A 19229-nucleotide genomic window follows, 5' to 3' on the forward strand; every position below is an offset into this window, starting at 1 on the left:
TTGTGATTTTGATTTGAATAAATAAATTAATAATTTTAATCTACTCCCATATGCCCTCTGACCACACAAGGTTAAATCACTGAGAAAAGTGAAATAGTTAATTTTTTTAAAAGATTTTATTTATTTATTTGAGAGAGAGAGAGCGAGAGAGAGCATGAGCAGGGAGGAGAGGTAGAAGTATGTTCCCTGCTGATCAGGGAGCCCAACGCGGGGCTTGGTCCCAAGACCCCGAGATCATGACCTGAGCCGAAGGCAGACACTTAACTGACTGAGCCACCCAGGCACCCCAATAGTTGATATTTTTAATCACTCACCACAGTGCATGGCACTTTAAAATATTGAAACCACAAGAAGAAAGATTTAAGATGCATGTCAATCCATAAGTGCTTTGACTTTTGTGAACAATGTACAGCACAGACTGATCTGTGTTCCTAAGGAACTGTCCATCTTTCACATTGAAGTGCTTTTAAAGTTTGGAAATATTCCATGAATTGTAATAATTTTGTACATTTTCACAATACTAGAGTTTAATTTGATGTTTTAAACATTTTAATTAAAAAACTATTTCAACTTAAACTGATACGTTCTGACATAATAATTCATCTATAGTAGTTATGGAATTATGCTTAAAATAGTCTGTTCCCTTTATAAGTTTTCTAATGCATGGATAAATACTAAGTAAATTATTCAATTTTTATTCCAAGCAATTTTTTTATTGAGAATCCCTACATGTTAGGAAATGGCAAATTTGAAATCACTGTGGTGGTACAATTCTGCAGTGACTTCTGTTATACCTAATTGTAAGTAATTAAAGCTTGTGAAGAGAGAATTTTAATTTTAAGTAAATTTTTTTAAAGATTTTATTTGTTTATTCATAAGAGACAGAGAGAGAGAGAGACAGAGGGAGAAGCAGGCTCCCCGCTGAGCGGGGAGCCCAATGCGGGACTTTATCCCAGGACCCTGGGATCATGACCTGAGCCGAAGACAGACGCTTAACCATCTGAGCCACCCAGGTGCCCAGTTTTAAGTAAATTTTAACAGATGTATAACAAGGCAAACCAGAGCTACTTAGAATATGCTGATTCATTATAAATCCTGGTTACCTCAGTTTAGTCTGAATCCTTTAACTCTATAAAATCTTAAAATGTCACATATATATTTTATATATATATATATAATGTTAGATAATTCTTTAACATCAACTGTACAACAACTCATTTTACATTTTTATATTAGAGTATATTATTTATCTGCTTTATACAAATCTTTTAGTTTTAGAATCAAACTCACTGTTTTATTTTCAAGTCTTATGTTAATCTTTATGTATATGGGAATATTCCATAATAAACTACACCTAGTATAGTTGTTTCATGAAATAAAATCAGTTAATTCTACAATAATATTCTATTAATTTTTAAAGGAGCTGTTTAAATTTCGTTTGTCCACTTGTTTTACACAATCAACTCACCAAAGGAACACAGATCTTCCTTCTTTTGAAGGAGTCTTTCTGAGCCACACATTTTATTTTATTTTATTTTATTTATTTATTTTTTACACACATTTTAAACATGGAAATATTTAATAGTAATTTCTCAGTAACAGATCAAAGTATTTAGAACTTAATAGAAAGACAAAGAGAAATGGTTCTTATCTGAATTCAAAATTTCAGCAGGAAAAATGACTGTGTTTAATCCTTATCTTTGAATCTTCCTCAAAATTAATCCTACTGTCAATTTATTTTTCATGTAGCCCATCTTCTTAAATATTTGTTTAAGCCTTTGTCACTCAAAAATTCAAAGGAAGATGTATGCCAAAAGTTCTTTCCCTTACTCCCTTACTTTTCTCTTTCTTTTTCTTTCTTTCTCTTTCTTTCTTTCTTTCTTTCTTTCTTTCTTTCTTTCTTTCTTTCTTTCTTTCTTTCTTTCTTTCTTCTTTCTTTCTTTCTTTCTTTCTTTCTTTCTTTCTTTCTTTCTTTCTTTCTTTCTTCTTTTCTTCCTTCCTTCCTTCTTTCCTTCCTTCCTTCCTTCTTTTCTTTCTCATCTATAATTAAAACAGAGTGGTAGAGTGGGAGAGAGACTGATTTTGGAAATTAATTGGAATAATAAGAAAATTGGGCACAGTCCTAATTATCATTTTCCCTCAGTAATTTTCTTTCTTATAATATTAAATGCATTTAAATTCTGTATTCCCAAAATATCTTTGAAAGACTAAAATAAATTCTATGCTTGTTTAAGGAGCCGTCTAGAAGGCAGAGTGTATGAGATTGAGAACAAAAACCTGATATTCTAACAAACTGTTGCATCGTTACAAATAATCTTGACAATATATTTGCATATCCCTGGCATTAATGTTAATACTGAGCTGAACAAATTCCTCAGAACTCCAGCTTTTAAGTACTATGTACACCCTCTAGAAACATGCCAGTTTTTCTCTTTTTAATTTCACTACATGACTCTCTAAACTTCTGCAATGGTCTCATTTTAGGTCTCATTTGAGCTACTAGGAGTGTGAATCCTAAAAATGCCTACTATGTGGTCTTAATTTAAAGTTTTAGGTTTCAGCATCAGCTTCTATAGCTTAAACGTGAGAGAAGGAAATAAAATTGACTGAATGCCTGTTGTATGCCAGGAACTATGCTAGACCATGCATCCTCAGTCTTAGCCCTTAAACAACAGCCCTGTGAGGTAGATGAGTATTTTCATTTCACAGATGAGGAAACAGACTCTGAGTGTAAGTACCTAGCCCAAGGTCACAGAGCAGGTAATGATGGAATTAGGATAACAACTCAATATTATTGACTCTAAAGCTCATTCTATTTCCCCAAACACCAAGGGGGAAAGAATAAAATTTTCAGTGAGTGCCATAAGCGAAACATGTAATAGTCTTTATGAAAATGATCAGTAGACTGTAGCAGTTAGGAACATAGATTATGGGCCCATGCTGTCTGGGTTTGATTCTTAGCCCTGCTACCTTTAAGCTATGTGACCTAGAGCAAGTTAGTCAACCTGTGGGAACTCAGTTTTCTTATAAGTACAATGAGGATAAAGACAGCAGTTATCACAGAGTGCTGTGAGGATTAAATAACCAGGCTTTGACACATAATAAATGCTAGCTGTCATTGTTGCTGTTGTTGTTATTAACTTCAACTAGAAGAGACTTTAGAGGTTATCTTATTTAACGTCTTCTTTTTCTAAGTAAGGGGCTGAGATTCGGAGAAGCAGAATGACTTGCTCAGGGTCACAGAGCAACACAGAAACAGTCCTTAGTTTCCCTAACAACTTCCAATCGAGTGTGTTATCCTTGTAAACAAAAACAACATCCAGGAGGTAATGAAGCCGATGCTATATTTAGAATTTATTTGTATTATTTAATGAATCCCTAAGCCTTTTCTTCAATATGCCTATTCCTACTGAGAAATAACATCACCTAATTGTAAATTCTTATGGATATTGATGAAAGGGATGAACCAACAAGTTATGAACATACTGTCACATTTTATAAGCCCATAAAATTTAAGGACATCACCTTTTATGTACAAATAAAATATTATACAGAAATGGTGAATGAAAAATGATGGTAAAAATTACTTAAATGTGAGAGATGTCTTTTTTTAAGCTGAAGAATTTAAGGCTTTTTGAATATTTTTCAAAATTAATGATGTGGAATAGAGTTGTTACTCTATCCTGTTGTCTTAAATGGTTTGACTTTGTATGTGTTGCACATTTTATTCTAGAAGTGAAAGGAGTGCATTGATTAATGCACATATATGTTATGTTGTTAAAGTTTCAAAAATGATAAAACTCAGTTTTCACAACAGATTAGAGATGTTCTTCTTCTTCTGGAAAAAAAAATAATTACATAAATATAAAAATCAGAAGTGGCTGTAAATGATGAATGCTACACTTTTTCTAAAAAGTTGTTTTCTCTGATGGTAGAAAATAGCAGAAAACTGGTCTTTTTGATTTGTGTAAATTTACAAGAAGATAGTTTCTGGACTTCCTTTTAAATTTATATTCAGCATACAAATTACTGAGCACTTATTTATTATATGTAAGGCAATATGCTAGTTGCTGGAGACATTGAAATTAATAAGACATAATTTTTTTGACCAATAAGGACATTCCAAAGACTAAGTATACATATGTTTTTGGTCTAGCATGTTGCTTATTTACCAACACAAACTGAGATTATCAAATAGCATTGAATAATTTGGTTAATAAATACAGTAGAATTGAGACCATGTCAGAGCATATGTATAAATTAAATGGTCTCCCCTTATTACCATACTCTAATTGCATTAAATACTATCAGAGGTACAGTTAATTTGAACTTCAAAAGCCATTGTAATTTCTTTTATTTGTATAGTTAAGCTAGAAGAGCTGTAATACATTAAAATAGCCTGTACAAGATTACTTAAATAATGGCATTTTGCTTTGGGGCAAATAAATAAAACATTTCCAGAAAATGCCAGTAATCTCTTAATTAGGTATCATTCACAGATTGTGAAAATGCTTATTTTTTCCATTAATAAGATGTATCTTATTTGCCTATTTATTTTTATCAAGTATAATCTTAATATTCTTGGCCTTATGTTTTTATAATAGAGTAAAAGATGTGCCAAATAGCACACCTTTTAACCAGATTTTACAGTGCAATTTTTCACTGATAATTTCTTCTTTTTTTTTAAGATTTTATTTATTTGAGAGAGAAAGTGAGCGAGAGAAAGAGAGCACAAGCCAGGGAGAGGCAGAGGGAGAGAGAGAGAAGCAGGCTCCCTGCTGAGCAGGGAGCCCTATGTGGGGCTCGATCCCAGGACCCGAGATCATGACCTGAGCCAAAGGCAGACGCTAACGACTGAGCCACCCAGGTGCCCTCACTGATAATTTCTAAGGATAATCTCTTGTTATCAGGGGATGATGTATAGAGTGATGCTAATTGGTATTGAAACTTTTAAATAATATAGCACTAATATTTTTACTTAACATTTTTCTAAGATAAAATTCTGAGACGGTTTATCTTAGTATTAAGGTATGTGTCCATACAAAGATATACATGAAATATTTCCAAATAAAAACTATACTCAGATCTTACCCGTGCTTTCATTATTCATATTTCTCAGACTTTTCAGTGGAAGTCTACCAAAGGTATAAATAGGGTATGGCTTTAAGGAATCCATTCAACATTATGCAGGTTAAAGTTAAAGGGAAAATCAGGTCTTCCAAGTGGGAAGGCTGGCCAGTTGGAAGGGCAGGAACACAGCTCAAGGAAGAGATATAAAGTAGAAAAGACCAGAAAGGAAGACCAGAGCTCTGAGGGGAGAGGTAATCCATGTGCAAGGTAGTCTTGTTGAAAAGCTAAGAGGAGAGGGGTGTCTGGGTGGCACAGTAGGTTAGGTGTGGGACGCTTGGTTTCCACTTAGGTCATGATTAGGGTGGCATTGGGCTCCGCTCAGTGAGGAGTCCCTCTGCCCCTCACCCACCTCTCAAATTTATAAATAAATCTTAAAAAAGAAAAATCTAAGAGGAGAAATTGATCACTCAGTGGCGGTGGAGCTGTGGAGACAAGAAATTGCTTTAGAGATGATCCCCAGTGTAGCAGAAGTGAACAAAGATAGCACAGAGTCCTGGGTTATGGAAAAATGGAGAGGTTTGAGGCCAGGGTAATTAAGGCAGGATTGAGTAAGGGAAAATGAAAATGTTTAATGTTTATCCCATATCAAACAATTTGATAAAATTATAAAGAATTAAATGTGATAGATTTGACAGAAAAGTCAGATCACATTTTTAATTTTGTGTGCTATTTATTTTTCTGTAAGATGTTTATAGATAGAAAGACATTCCGTTATTCATTATTCCAAAGAGCAAACATTTATGGAAGGGATTCTCTGTAAGGTAAAACATCACTTAAGCCATGTTAGGGCAAAATGAAAACAATAAAGATTAAGAAGCTTTCAATTTAACATAAGAAAGGTGAGGATTATTGGGGTCAAGAATTGATGGAATCAAGGCCCCATACAACGAAATGACACCATTCACAGAGAATCTGAGAACCAATGACTCAGATGTTAAGGAGATCTGGAGTCTCTATGCTCATATAAGTTCTACTATAACAATGTATATGTATTACTTTCACAGATGTGGATGCACTAAATGCTAACTGGTTACACAGGAGACATCCTTGCCTTCAAGGAAGAGTTGGGAAATTCACTTGCACACAATGTTCTTGCAAGTCAGTGTGTATTTGTGTAAACCAATAGCTCTGTGAAAACAAATAGAGCTCATTTCTGCCTGTGGAGACAATGTAAAGTGTGAGTAAAGATTTGACATGGTATCCTGGCCTTAGAAATGGGAAGTGCTCCAACAATAAAAAACTGGGGGAGGACCACAAGCCCAGGAGTGTAGATGGTTTTGCAAACCATGCAATGCATAGACAACTGGAAACACAGACTTTGTTTAGAGGATTAGTGGAGGAGGAAGCTGGAAAAAGATTATGTGCAGACTGCAGAGGGACTCGAGTGCCTGGAACAGGGTTGATGCTTTAATAGGGCAGCAAGCAGGACTGAGCAGGAAAAAGCAGAATCAAAGGGATGTTTATGAAGATTTCTCTCATGACAGGTCTATATGGAGGAGGGGAAAAAACTTATGGTAAAGTGTTATCTTAAATTGTGTACTCTGAAGATGAAATCTCAAGAGTAGACTGATTTTTCTGAGGGGTGCAATGTTGTAGGAAATTATACGTGTATTTACAAAGACGATTGTGAAGTAAAGCTACTTGTTTAATAAGTGATTCCCTAATGAGATGAGAAATGTAGGAAGGAAGTACTTTGAGGGAGAACATGAGGAAATGAAAAAAAAATGATGGTTTTTTACTTGCTAATTAGGACAGAATGACAACTTCAGAAAAATCACAGTGGTAAGTATTACTACTCTCTCAAGGAGGATGGACTCTTATTCATCTCACCCAATTTAGGAATTGTCTGTTCTTCCTTCGAATTTGACTAGTTAAACATAAGAATAATTTTAAAAAGAGAACAATGTAGAAATGGTTTACCATGAGCACTCTAATAATGAAAATCATTGCCAAATCATTTGGCATTTTTCCACACCTCTTCACATTTGGCAGTTTTCTATGCAATAGTGGAAATAATGAATAAGAGTAATTTTCTTGGTTGGGATATATAACTGATCCCAAATGAATGAAAATCTTGAAGCTAGCATACTTAAGATGCTAGTTATATCTGTTACTGTCATGCAGAATCTTTAGAACCAGGAAATAATTGAAAATCAGACTTATTTTTAATGTAGACTCTTTCTTCTTTTTCAGAATTCTTAGGGTTTTTTTTTTTTTTAAATACATCCAAGAGGGGTCCCTGGGTGGCTCAGTCGTTAAGCATCTGCCTTCAGCTCAGGTCATAATCCCAAGGGTCCTGGGAATGAGTCCCACATCGGGCTCCCTGCTCAGAGGGAAGCCTGCTTCTCCCTCTCCCACTCCCCAGCTTGTGTTCCTGCTCTCGCTATCTCTCTCTGTCAAATAAATAAATAAAAATCTTTAAAAAAAATAAAATACATCCAAGGACCAAGCATTATGAAATTTCTCAATTCTTGAACTTAGCAAATAGAGTTAATAGCTTTTTTTAAATGCCTCCAGAGAATATCAAAACCCAGGCTCTAAGAGCTGGTCTCTTTTCTTCTAGTGTTGATACGTGTATTAATTTTCTAGGGCTGCAGTAACAAACTACTATAAACTGAATGGCTTAAACAACAAAAATTTATTGGCTCACAGTTCTAGAGGTTAAAGTCCAAGATCAAAATGTTGGTAGAGTTGGTTCCTTTGGAGGGCTATGAGTGAGAGTCTCTGCCATGCCTTTTATCTTCTGGTGGTTTCCTGGCAATCTTTGGCATTATTGGCTTATACCTTGATCTCTGTCTTCATCTTCACATGGCATTGTCCCCATGTATATGTCTGTGGTCACATTTCCATTTTTAAAAAAGACACCAGTCATAGTGGATTGGGGCACACCCTGGTCAGTATGGCCTCATCTTAACTAAGTACATCAGCAATGACCCTATTTCTAAATAAGGTCACATTCTGAGGTGCTAGCGGTTAGGACTTCAACATATAGTTTCAACCCATAACACAATCGACCCATAACAATATGTAATAAAAGATGATTATGAACATTGTTGAGAGTTATCTTATAGATCATCTACTCATTTGAGGCCTCCTGTCTCTTATGTTACTTAGAGAAATTACAGATGCAGAAGCAGTTTTTATCAGAAGAGGGATTGTTTTCCTTATGTACCCCAAGTTTTCCCTTTGGGAATCATCCTTTCAATGACTCCCTTAACATCAACACTTACCCTAGCCTCAATTCTCTAGCATACTCTATCAGAGTCACTTTAGAAAAATATCACTTTTATATAACTCTTTCCTCAGTAACCTTCAGTGGCTCCCTGCTAAATATACAGTAAAGTGCAAGCTCTAAAACATGCCATTTGCATCTTCGACCCACCAGAGCATACCTGTCATTTACTCCTCTGAGCTTCTACATGTATAATAAACCCAATGTTCCATTCAAACTCAACTTCTCACCATTTTCTGAACAAACCAAAATTTTATTTCTGCATTCTTGTTCATGCCTATTTTTAAAACACTTTTTCTTTTACTTATCCTACAAGTCTGGCTGAAATCCTATCTCCTCTGTGACAGAGTCACTATGTATGAGTTGTGCTTGCCTCTCTTTCCTATAGCATTCACCGCCTATGAGTCATTTGGAACTAATTTTTGTTTGTGTTGCCGTTTTTTTTTTTTTTTCCATATATTTGTGTCTTATATGTCATATTGCCCCAGCCAGCTTATAAACATCTGGGGAGCAATATATTCTGTTTTGTTATTCATAGAGTAGTACAGGTCCCCAAACACTATTGATACAGGTAGGACTGATTTATTGTTCATTTCCTTACCAGTGAAGTATACAGTGGTTGTGTTATTGTTTCACTTTGATTTGTTGTGCACCCACAGTTATTTGCTACATCCCCAGTTCACAGAGTTCCACATTATCTCTTATATAATTAGGAGTCAAGGGATTTGGATCCATCCCATTGAACTAGCTTAATTTGTTTAGTCCTCAGAGTTTTAGTTACCTTATCTATTAGTTCAGGAAGTAATACTAATTTAGTCCTCAAATTACTCTCAGATCTAAGATTCTATAATGTAGGAGTCTATACATTATGTCATACACAATGAAATCTCTATATAAAGCTAATTGAACATAAGTTTTTATGCAGATATATAGATGGATGGATTGATGGAGTTTGTGTTACTGTTTTTGTTTGTTTTTCTGTCAGTGCTGACCAACAGTTTAGTGGTCCTCAATTATTTGATTTTATAATCCATACTCTGGCTACATTGAAAATAGTCTTGAAGTGACCTATTAAAATTAAAGACTAATTAAAAAAGAATTTTTCTAATGATGTATAAAGAACTACTAGTAGTGATTAGCTACAGGGAGCAAGATTGGGGAAATGAGGGACAATGGACTTTTTCACTTTAAGCTTTTTAAGAGTATATACTAATTTCACAATTAAAAAAAGAATAATCAGGCAGTTTGGGGGCCAATGTCATTTTTTAAAGAAAGGACATCAGGCTGGTGGTATTAATACTAAAAAAGTACAAATGTTTCCTCCCTCGTTCATATGCATTCTTAGAAGGGTTTATGGAGTATGACAATAGGTTTATTGGTGTTCAATGGTATCGTAACATTCAAAGTGCTTCTTCATGATTCTTAGTAAGAAACTAATGTTTTGAGGATGGAAGGAAAGTAAAATAAACCACCAAACAAAGATTAGCAAAACGGTAGTGGTACTAGAATGTGAATCTAGATTTTCTGGAAAATCAGACCAAAAAGAATTATCTTAAGCTATATCCTTTTCATTGTGTGATAGAAAAATAGCATGGAAGTAAATCTACAGAGAAAAACTGTCCTAGCATTGACTGAGAGATAAAATCCATTTTCTTGTGTCTTTTATAAGAGGTATTGGGGCACAGAATAGAGCATGCCTTCAACTATAATTTTGTAAAAGATAAACTTTGTTTCAATGAACATTTATTTTATTGAGGATGTAATAGTGCTAAGAGAATAATACTCTATTTAACACAAGGAAGTTATTCTTGCATAGAATAGAAAACAAGGCCCAGGGCTTTTGCTTTCTGATGATTCAGTGTTTAACTGGAAGAATTGAAATTTCGGGGTCATTAATGTATCCAGTTGCCTTGCAATTTCTTTAAATACATCATTATAAGATAAGCAAGGCATGTGAGACTGGCAGAGGGGGAACCTCATAGGTAGATATGCTTTCTATGTGGATTCCCCAGGGTGAATTAGGGAATTTATTGCAGTAGGAATGTACCAGAAAGGCAGTGAACAAGTCCAGGAAGAATGATTTAACTAGTTAGGTAGTGGAAGTAAGTGGGGCTGAGGCTGAAAAGCAGAACTGTGGTCCCCAGGGCCAGGATAGCAAGGGTTTGGGTATAAGAAGTTATCCAGGCTTTTGGCTTTTGGCTCAGGGAGGCAAAGGTGCAACTTTCTTCGGTCGCCCGGAATCCGGGTTCATCCAACACCAGCCACCTCCGCCATGCTGCCTAAGTTCGACCCCAACGAGATCAAAGTCGTGTACCTGAGGTGCACCGGTGGCGAAGTCGGTGCCATGTCTGTCCTGGCCCCAAGGATCGGCCCGCTGGGTCTGTCTCCAAAAAAGGGTGGTAATGACATCGCCAAGGCAACCAGTGATTGGAAGGGTCATGAAACTGACCATTCAGAACAGACAGGCCCAGATTGAAGTGGTACCTTCTGCCTCTGCACTGATTATCAAAGCCCTCAAGGAACCACCAAGAGACAGAAAGAAGCAGAAAAACATTAAGCACAGTGGAAATACGACTTTTGATTAGATTGTCAATATTGCCTGACAGATGCGACACCGATCTTTAGGCAGAGAACTCTCTGGAACCATTAAAGAAATCCTGGGGACTGCCCAGTCTGTGGGCTGCAATGTTGATGGCCGACACCCTCATGACATCATAGATGACATCAACAGTGGTGCAGTGGAATGCCCAGCTAGTTAACTACAAAGGAAAATGTTTCAATAAAGGATCATTCGACAACCAGTGGGGGAAAAAAGAAGTTATCCAGTTCCCTCTTCTACACGGAGATAATGCACAGTGCTAGCACTTGCCTAAATATCGGGGGAGAAGTTAAGGCACCCATTGAAAGTTGACATTACTCTAACTTTTTGGAAATTTGACTGAATAGTTCAAACCATTGGAACTTTTGGAAATTCAGGTTGTGATCTTAACTAGTCTAGGTTTAACCTAGACCAGCTAACTTAACTAGCTCCCCAACTTGGTCCTCATGAACTAGGCTCTTTTGGCCACCACAGATAACTACACAGTACTCTTGTCCAGAAGTACTGATTTTTATGACTCATCACCTTTCCAAGGTAGGGCATTTCCATAAGCAGGAAAATGCTCACCTCCTTTTCTTTTTGTTGGTGAGGGCCTGCTTACACCAGCTTCTGAAGGATAGTGCAGGAATTAAATATTTCTTCACTCATGTTCTTCCATCATCTTCTCCAATAAATAATCAATCTAAAAAGTACGACCTCTTAAAAGTTTTGTTTTATTTTGTTTATAATCACAATTTATTATTTCTACCAATGTCAATGTGGAGAGTGAAGGAAACCGACATTTATTAGACTTCTCTTATAAGTCAGATGGTCTGCTACTGACACCATAGTCTAGATACTTTAATCAAAGGCTCAGAGAAGTTCAATAACTTGTTCACAATCCTATGCTCAGAACCAGAGTTAAATCCAGGTCCATTTCACACCAAAACATTTATTTCCCATTGTATATTCCTTCACAATGGGAAAATTTAAATTAGTTTTTTCTTATCCTGTGTCTACTTTGGACATTTCTTTGGCTCAGTGCTTACAATGTAAGTGCTATGTACCCAAACTTACCTTTCATGTAATTCTAGACTTAAGGATCTTTTCACTAGAGTCCTGTGTGGCCAAATGCAGACAAATTGTAAAGTTCACTGGATATGGTTGGAAAATAGTATTTATAATGGGTTTAAGTTCATACTGATTAACATTTGTCTCACTCACTATGTTTTGATTTTCCAAGAATGACTTTCTACAAGAGCTCCCATAATGTACAAAATGCCTAAGGGATTCTCTAGCATCCAGGACTAATGCTGATCCCTTTCCTGAGATCTTAGGTAAATGGTCATCCTAGATATGCAAGCCTAGATCAGAGTTGAAGATAAATTAATGGAATATTGAATTTAAAATCCTGGAAATTCTGGACCTTTACACACAGACACAAACACAAACATATACACACACACACACACCCTTCCACCACCATACACACACTTACAGAGGAAATTAGGTGCATAAAACCTTCTATGGGAAAATTTAATCCTCTCAGTAGATAAATATTAAGGAAAGAACTGGCAAACCATGGATCAAAAATATTAGAAAAAAGTGTAAAAGAGAGCAACAAATTTGTCAACAAATGAAGAACACTTATGTCAAAAATATTCCTAAAGAGCATATATGAAAGTTGTGATCTAAAATTTTACTATTAATATCATGATTTCCAATATAATATTGAAGGTAAAGAACAAAGTTGATGGGCTGACACTACCTGATTTTAAGATCTACTGTAAAGTTACAGTAATCAAGACAATGTCATATTGGGAAAAAAAAAAAAGAAATAGACAAATAGATAAAGGGAACAGAACAGAGTCCAGAAATAGACCTCCATATATATAGTCAACTAGTATTTAACAAAGAAGCAAAAAAGCATTGACAGTACAATGGAACAAAGCTATCTCTTCAAAACATGGTGCTGAACAACTGAGCATTCATATGCAAAAAAAAAAAAAGAATATAGACAACGACCTTACACCCTTCACAAATGTTAACTCAAAATGGGTCACAGACCTAAATGTAAAACACAAAACTATAAAACTCTAGAAAGTAACCCAGGAGAAAACAAATGACCTTGGGTATGGCGATCCTTTTTTTTTTTTTTAAAGCTTTTATTTATTTAAGTTAATCTCTGCACCCAACATGGGGCTCAAACTCATGACCCTGAGATCAAGAGTCACATGCTCCTCAGACTGAGCCAGCCAGGCGCCCCGGTGCCTTTTTGCCTACAGCACCAAAGGCATAGTCTGTGAAAAAATAATAAGTTGGGCTTCATTAAAATAAAAAATTGTGAAAGACAATGTCAAGAGAATTAGAAGATGAGCCTCAGAATGGGAGAAAATATTTGCAAAAGATATATCTGATAGAGGACTGTTATCCAAAATATACAAGAACTTTTAAAATCCAACAATAAGAAAATAAACAACCCAACTTAAATATAGACCAAATAGCTTAACAGACATCTCACTAAAGAAGGTATACAGAAGGCATGGGGTGCCTGGGTGGCTCAGTTGTTAAGCGTCTGCCTTCAGCTCAGGTCATGATCCCAGAGTCCTGGGATCGAGCCCCTCATTGGGCTCCCTGCTCGGCAGGAAGCCTGCTTCTCCCTCTCCCACTCCCCCTGCTTGTGTTCCCTCTTCTGCTGTGTCTCTCTCTGTCAAATAAATAAAAAATAAAATCTTAAAAAAAAAAGGTATACAGAAGGCAAATAAACATAAAAAACTGCCCCACATCATATGTCATCAGAGAAATACAAATTAAAATAACAATGCTATACCACTACACACTTACTAGAATGGTCAAAATTGGGAACACTAAGGACACCAAATGCTGGTGGAGATGTGGAAAACCCCAACCCTCATTCACTGCCGTGGGAATGAAAAGTAGTACACCACTTTGGAAGGCAGTTTTATAGTTTCTCATAAAACAAAATATACTCTTACTAAATGATCCAGCAACCATGCCCCTTGGTTTTTATCAAAAAGAGTTGAAAACTTATGTTTGCATAAAAAAACTGCACATGGATGTTTATAATGGCTTATTTATAATTCTCAAAATTGGGGAAAAAACTAAGATGTCCTTTAGTAGGTGAATGGATAAAATAAACTGTGCTATATCCAGACAATGGAATATTATTCAGTGCTAAAAAGAAATGAGCTGTGAAAGCATGAAAATACATGGAGGAAATTTAAGTGCATATTACTAAGGGAAGCCAATCTGAAAGGCTACATACTATAATGATGGATATATGTCATTATACCTTTGTCCAAACCCACAGAATGTACAACAGCAAGAGTGAACTTTAAGGTAAACTATGGACTCTGGATGATTACAATGTGCCAATATATGTTTATCCTTGCTTTAAAAAAAAGTATAATTCTGATGAGTGATGTTGATAGTAAGAAAGGCTGTGTAGGTGTGGGGTCAGGGAGTACATGGAAATCTCTATACCTTCCTTGCAACGTTATTGTAAACCTAAAGCTTCTCTAAAACGTGGAGTCTTTAAATTTTCTTACAAAATAAAGTTCTTACTTCTATGAACATGAATCATAAAAACAAGAACTCAAGTAGAGATAATGAGACAGTGGGAGGAAATTGAGTGTTAATTGGCAGATTTTAGTGATGAGGAAGAAACAAATCAAAACTATTCCCAAAATACAAAAGAATCAGAAGGACCAGACATGAGGATAGACACTGTGGAAACACAACAAGGAAACAGAGGATATCCATGAGAAGATGCAAGAAAGTAAAATAAAAATGGAAGATAAGAAGAAATAAAGAGAAAATGGTAACTGTATAAAACAGACAAAAAAGACCTTATGTATGCATAATTGGAGTTTCTTAAGAAGAAAACCAACAACAATGAAACAGAACAAATACTTGAAGATATAACTTGAAGGAAAAATGTTGTGAAAAGAAAAGAATACCTGAATCTGCTTATTGAAAGGATATGTCATGTACCAGTGAGAATTGACCCCAGTCACTGAGACATATCCTTCTGCTATTTACCCAAGGTATATGTCCTTAAGACATATCCTAGTATATTTATTAACCTTTGATGATACAGAAAGCATCTTTTAAGTAGCGGGCAAATGATCACTTTATTTACAAGAGGGAAAAAAAAATCACACCTGCCTTAGACTTCTCCTCAGTGATATTCAAGACTAAAAATTAATGGACGAAAAACCTCTGAGATAACTGAGAAAAGAAAGGATTTCATGTTCAGCCAAGATTTTTTATTTTTTTTATTTTTTTAAGATTTTTTATTATGTATAAAGGCCAAAAAGTTACTGAATGTGCCACAACTCAAGAAATACTGCTCACCTACAAGAGGCTGAACTTCAGCCAATCGAGGGATAACACAGAAAAATTTAGCAAAATGACTGGTGGTAAGCATTTAATATGTTGAACAGAACTAAGACTAAAAGAAATATGTGGACTTGATAACAAAACAGAACATAAATTTTGTATGCCTTGATAATTTAAAATGACACTAAACTAACTAAAATTGGGAGAGTAGGGGAAAGAATATTTTGGCACTTTTTTTACAAAACTAAACATGTAGCTATCATACCTAGAATACCACAGGTACAGTATTTACTGATTATCTCATCTGTAATAGTGTGGAGACAAATAAAGCTGAAAAATCAAGTAACCAAATTATAACTTGGTATGGTTATGTAACTTAACAGTAGAAAGTGGTGATAAACATCGTTTTAAAATGCACACACACTTTTCGAATAGCTAAAATTAGAAATGCTGAGCAATTTGTAATAGTAACATTGATTTTTTTAAAACTGGGCAGGTAGAAAGTGAATAGTCCTTTAGACAAAATAATGAGGTAAACATAATATTTTTGTCCTAAAAAGAAACTCTTAAGATAGTGTATGTCAAAACATAACCATGAAATATTACTGTTCTTCCCTGTACTTACTTTAATGCATGGAATCACGGTTAAATTGAAGGCTATAAACCTAAAGAAAATAATAAATAGTACAATGTCTGTTGACTTTGGTTGGTCAGTACATGTTTGAGGGTTGTAGAATCAGAGTTTCTCTTACTTGGTTCTGAATGCTTCTGAAGAGTCAAAAGAGCATTGTCCCTTAGCAAGAAATGGGAGTACCCCCGTGGGTTGACAGAGAAGCCCCCTCTCTCAAGAAACAACTACGTGACTCTCCCATCATTTAAGTTGGTTTGGAGGAGACCTCCTCCCTCTTTGATCTCAAGGGAGCAAAAATACATTACAACATTTAACATGGAATGTGATATATATAAGGGTCCCAAATGCTTCTGAGAATTTGATGGAAGTTATAGGACCTTTCTCCAGGAAATGCACATGTCACATTTTACCTATCATGGAGCAGAACCTCTGAAGCTTATCCAAAGAAATCCTGAGATGAACCACGAGAGACGACGGACTCTGAGAAACAAACAGGGTTCTAGAAGGGAGGGAGGTGGGGGGATGGGTTAGCCTGGTGATGGGTATTAAAGAGGGCACGTATTGAATGGAGCACTTGCTGTTATATGCAAACAATGAATCATGGAACACTGCATCAAAAACTAATGATGTAATGCATGGTGACTAACATAACATAATAAAATTAAAAAATTAAAAAATTAAAAATAAATAAATATAGTCCCCAGGTTAAAGACCCTGGTTTAAAAAGTTCTCTGGACCTAGATCAGAGTCTCTACTGTTGATCTTTCTGGTCAGAACCGCAGGTGTTATAATATGCTCTGATAGAAGGAAGGTAGCTAAAACAGCATTTATAGCCCATCTAAGCCATCTCTTTTACTTATACTGAAGTGCAGAAGTGGCAGTTCTCAAAGTCTGGATCCCAGACCACTCATATCAGAGTGAAGGTTGTTAAAAAGGGAGGTTTGTTTGTTGTTAAATCACACACTAAGACTAGAGGAGGCAAAAGCAACTTCAGGATCAGAGCTGGGCCCCCTGTTTCTCTCAACTCCATATTGAGCAGCAACAACTAAGTAGCCCCAGCCTGATTCCCACTGACCTCTAAAAAAAGAAGCATTCCAGGGCTACAGCAATGGGTTGCCAAGGGGAATAATTAATCGTTATGACTCCAAAATGTTTTTTTCCCCTATTTTAAAATTACTAACATTAGAGAACAGTTACCACATGTCAAACCTACAGGTAGACACTATTGTAAAGGAAAGTTTTATATTCATTGCAGTGCAGTCATCGCTTGTCCTAAAAATAGTAGGAAGATGTTCCCGGGTCACTAGCTTCACTTCTTGCATGCAGCTCAGCATGGTGATGCTGCTGAAGTAAGCACGCCCGGGATGTCTGACTAGTAGGTATGCGCCACATTGCAATTAAGGGTTTAATTACCGGCATGGCAAGTAGGCAGGACCGAACCTTGTATTCCATCTTTTAGCCAAAGATTAGAATATGCTTTATGAATGAGCATTGTCCTACATGGTTTTCTCTGTGGACATTGTGGTTCAGTTTGAAGGGCACAGACTGCTTTTGCCCAGCAGATCTTCACTATTGGGCTCTTTCAAGAAGAGGTGATAATGGGTACTCAAGGTAAATGTATATCAAGCTTTACGGATTAAAGTCACCACTTTAATTGCATCAAGAAAGACTGATAATCTTGATTTCAAATATGAACCAACTCCTGAGATTACTTCATTCAAGCCTGTATGCATTTCATTCTGTAGCGCTAACTTAGGCTGTAGCCCTTTTTCTTTGCAATTTTCTTTTTCACGTGAAGTGAAACTCTGGACATGTATAGGAGTGTGCTCAAAGTATTTAATTTGGTATTCTGCACCCTGCAGGGCCAATGCAGCCGAGTCTCATATGCTCCAATTTGTTACTGCACTTCTACAGAATTTACAATGTATTTTACAGTGGAATGCACAATATAAAATGCTCTCAATTTCACTCATCTTTTAAGGAATAAAGATCACTTGAAAATTCTATAAATTCAGAGACTCCAGAAACTAAATGGACTTTTGGTATTTTTCTAATAAAGGTTTTAAATACTTGGAAAAAATAAATAGGTTTTTGTTTGTTTTCAATTTTAGATTTAATTATTAAAAATCACTGTGAGCATAAAATATCAAATATACCATTAACTCTTTCATTTTAACACACTAGTTAAAATTTTTTCATTCTTCTGTTTTGTGAGTACATACTTTATAAATGAAATACTGGGAAGTTCCTTTTTAATTATTCATAGTTTGTTTTTACTTTCAGATTGGTCATTCTTTAAACTTTAAAAATTATAATATTTAACTAACGCCATATTGTTAGATGGTTAGTTTTTTAATAGCTCTACCCATAGTCAATTTATAACACTATTCAGTATACTTGTTTTCAGAATTTGGACTTTGAATTTGGATAGTTTAAGCCTCAAATCTTGCCAAAGCTGTTTATAGCTATGTGACTTTGGGGGATGTTATTTAACCTCCCTGAACCTCTGTTTACCTGTGTTCTAAATGGATTTAAAATGATGCCTTTCTGATAGATCTATCCTGAGAATTAAATGAGATAATCTATGTAAGCCAACAAACAAATGCTCAATAATTGTTAGCTAGCTATTATTCTATATAATCTTTTTTGCTCTTCTGAATTATTGAGTTGATTTCTCAAGAATGGGAATATTGGTTAAATGATGTGGAGACTTATTCATTTAGTCATAACATATTTCAATGTCTACTCTATGCTAAATGTTAAAACAAGGTGGTGAACAATGTGGTTTTGGAATAAGAGGTGTTTGCAGTTTGGAAGAAAAGACAGATAACCAACTTTTAAAATACCAGAGATAATTATACTTAAATACAGTAGTGCAGAAGAGAAAATGGAGGGTGTTAGGGAAAAATAGACTAAGGATATATATATGCCTGATTAACTTCTAAACTGTAGAATGTTTTACATTTTTAAATGATTTATGAAAGTAATGTGCCTGGTTACCCAAATCTTCATGGATTTTAGCTATTTTTTCTTTATTTCTAACTTAATAGCTGTAAAATATTACTTCCCTTTAAATTAGCAGTTTGTGTGATTTTTCATTTGAAGTATATTTATAGATTATATGATTCTGGATTTCAAAGTTCGTCAAAAAGATTTATTCATCCATTGTCCACTAAGGTTGTGATAGTGTCCTTAAGATAATACAGTTATCTCAGGATAGGGCGCCTGGGTGGCTCAGTTGGTTAAGCGACTGCCTTCGGCTCAGGTCATGATCCTGGAGTCCCTGGATCGAGTCC

The 19229-nt window shown here is 35.5% G+C and overlaps 1 protein-coding gene and 1 pseudogene across 5 annotated transcripts in view; both read left to right on the forward strand.

The window, feature by feature from the left end:
- The window catches only part of MAGI2 (membrane associated guanylate kinase, WW and PDZ domain containing 2), a 1357869-nt gene that overhangs the window by 101757 nt on the left and 1236883 nt on the right, over positions 1-19229 (forward strand). The window lies entirely within an intron of this gene.
- On the forward strand, positions 10327-11163 carry LOC123835643 (large ribosomal subunit protein uL11-like; annotated as a pseudogene).

Source organism: Mirounga angustirostris, unplaced genomic scaffold, assembly GCF_029215605.1.
Source record: "Mirounga angustirostris isolate CCGP_5_RB_7025 unplaced genomic scaffold, mMirAng1.0.hap1 SCAF_12, whole genome shotgun sequence".
NCBI lineage: Eukaryota > Metazoa > Chordata > Mammalia > Carnivora > Phocidae > Mirounga > Mirounga angustirostris.